At 47.3% G+C, this 2359-nt stretch overlaps 1 long non-coding RNA gene across 1 annotated transcript; it reads right to left on the bottom strand.

Annotated features, from left to right (window-relative positions):
* Positions 1-1296: 1296 nt before the first annotated feature.
* Positions 1297-2046, bottom strand: LOC135369873 (uncharacterized). The gene is made up of 2 exons (XR_010415144.1): positions 1922-2046; positions 1297-1678 (listed from the first exon to the last, which is right to left on the bottom strand). It is a non-coding gene; the product is annotated as an uncharacterized LOC135369873 (long non-coding RNA).
* Between the last annotated feature and the right edge of the window lie 313 nt (positions 2047-2359).

The following is a 2359-nucleotide window of genomic DNA, read 5'->3' as shown; positions in this document are numbered from 1 at the left end:
ATGCCGCTGCCCACACCCTGCATCTACGTACGTAGGTACATTTCCTCAAGACTTTTTTTCAGTTGTTCATTTCTGGCAGCTCCTCAATAAGGAAAAAGAAATGGCAACAACGTCGCGGCATGCATATACCGAAGAAGAGAAAGCCTACGTATCCCAAATTGTTCACAAGTACCGTGAGGCCATCGAGAGCAAGAAAACGGACGCAAAAATTATCACGGAAAATGAATTCAACAACATGAGAGGAGTCTGGCCACGAACAGTTAAACAACTACGAAAACTTTGGGACAATAAGAAGTCCTTGACGAAGAAGGAAAACGCTCTGGATACGCGGGAAGGCTTTCGAAAAACAGGTACGGAGAGGAAATACTTCGTCGTCTTCCATGTTTCAGTATCACAAGACGTTTTGTCTGCCATATCCAAGCTATATAGCTCGCGCCTTTTCTGCAGCTGGAGGAAGTCATTAAGATACATGTCCACGATAAGCCAGCTTGTAACATCTGCTCCACACGTCGTTACCTCAATACACGGCTTTCGAACACATTCGATAGCGATGGCCGCTACACATTCGTTGCAGCCCCCGAAGTAGTTGCTTTACTGAAGCCACTTCAGAATCAGCCGCTACAGGATAGTGCCAGTAAGTTTTGGTAGCTGCATCAATGCATAAGTTATTTAGCTGGTTATTAATGATGTATTGTTAGCTATCAGGAAGGACGACTACAATGCTTCGTGACATATGAGTACTGTTTCTTGGTCGCGTAAGAGGTCAGTTGAGTTGCTTGTTTCATTGCCTGCATCGCCATTACCCTATTCGCTGTTATCAACGCTTTGACTTCCATAGAACAGGTGCGACTAGCATCTCTTGATTCCGTTTTATCCTAGCGGAAAGCTGTTCAATATTTGAAGTTGCACGTGTTGAATATTTTTCTTCTCAGACATTGTTATAATTCGAGAAATGTACACACCACGTGAAAGCATCCAATGTGGATGCAGCCGTTTCAACTCCGTTTCAAGCCGTTTCAAGCCGTTTCTACTCCGGATTCGCGGCGCCATTAGCCATTGTGTTGTGCTGCATCGTGCTATGCTGTTGCTGTACTTGTCTAACTATACTGATGCAACATGCGTAGGAGTTATCTTGTCTTTCTTAGGTCGTACATTGTTGCTTCCGCGATTCGTCCTTTCCAGCATTGAATGATGCTTTTTATCTATTGTTGGGCATTGCTCGTACAGGATTGGTCAGCTATGGCGCCACGTTCTTTACCTGTGGCAGTGCAAGGTTGTGGACACTGACGCCGAACACCTTGTGTTTTCCATCTTTTTATTGCACGATAGTAATTGCGCCATCGCAGACCTACGGCCCGCCTGCGGAACAACAGCCCCAAGATGCAAGGGCCGTTGAGGTAGTATCAGGATGTTGTATTATTGTTGACAGATTCCGTCGCTTTCTCAGACATAGACCTACTCTCGATGAGGATCAAGATAATGGTACAGGCTAGTAGAACCAACAGGGTTCCTATGAGAAGCATATATCCCCAGTTGAGTTCTCCTCTGCGCAGCGCGTGTTTAGACACCGGCGTTGGGCACGTCGACTGGAGCGCTGATGCCTGGGACAAAACTATGGCCGCCACCGGCTGGATCACTGGTGTTCCAACTCCGTGCTGTGGTTCTACATCAGGAACAGCTGGGCGAGGGATTCAAAACATAATTGGATGGCAGTGCAACTTGCGTGTGGGAATGCAAAAACGAAGGAACCATCATAAATCTGACTGTGATAAACCTGCGAGACACGCCAAGAAATACATAACTTGCCAGTACATCAGCTCTACTTGAATGGCATTCCCAAAAAGGAACCGGATTTTCACAGACTATATCGCTAGCAATCTGGAACCCAGTTGGTTAGATATGTCGTTAGCAAGTTGTATACCTGGTACAGCGGCTTCGCTTTGTCGGTGCTCCTGTTTCGCGGGAGAGCCGCTCGATGCCATGACTCGTGTTCTTCCAAGCTCCTCTTCTCCTTCTTCTTCACAAGTGCAGACGGTACTTGACAAAGGGGATCGTAGTTTGTTCTGTGATTGCAATAGGACTGACCTTCCAGAAGGAGTAGTCACTAGATGCTGGCCGAAATAGTACGGGAATACCACCGGCTCGGTTCTTCCTGTAGGTGACAGTGGTGAACGGGTCATGAAGAGAAGTTACAGTGCTGGCATCGTCCATCTCATCTGTCTCTTGGGGAGCAGCCAGTACCGATGTGTCCATGGCGTTACGAGGAACATTCATGGATTCAGATTCATTCGGATTGTCAGCATCACCCGAGTGCGGGCTTTCGTGCGGCGAGCCGTAGTCGCCTTTCCTGTATGCTGTT

This window comes from Ornithodoros turicata, chromosome 1 (genome assembly GCF_037126465.1).
Source record: "Ornithodoros turicata isolate Travis chromosome 1, ASM3712646v1, whole genome shotgun sequence".
Taxonomy (NCBI): domain Eukaryota; kingdom Metazoa; phylum Arthropoda; class Arachnida; order Ixodida; family Argasidae; genus Ornithodoros; species Ornithodoros turicata.
Note: the sequence above shows the minus strand (reverse complement) of the source record. Positions and strands in the feature narration are given on the sequence as shown.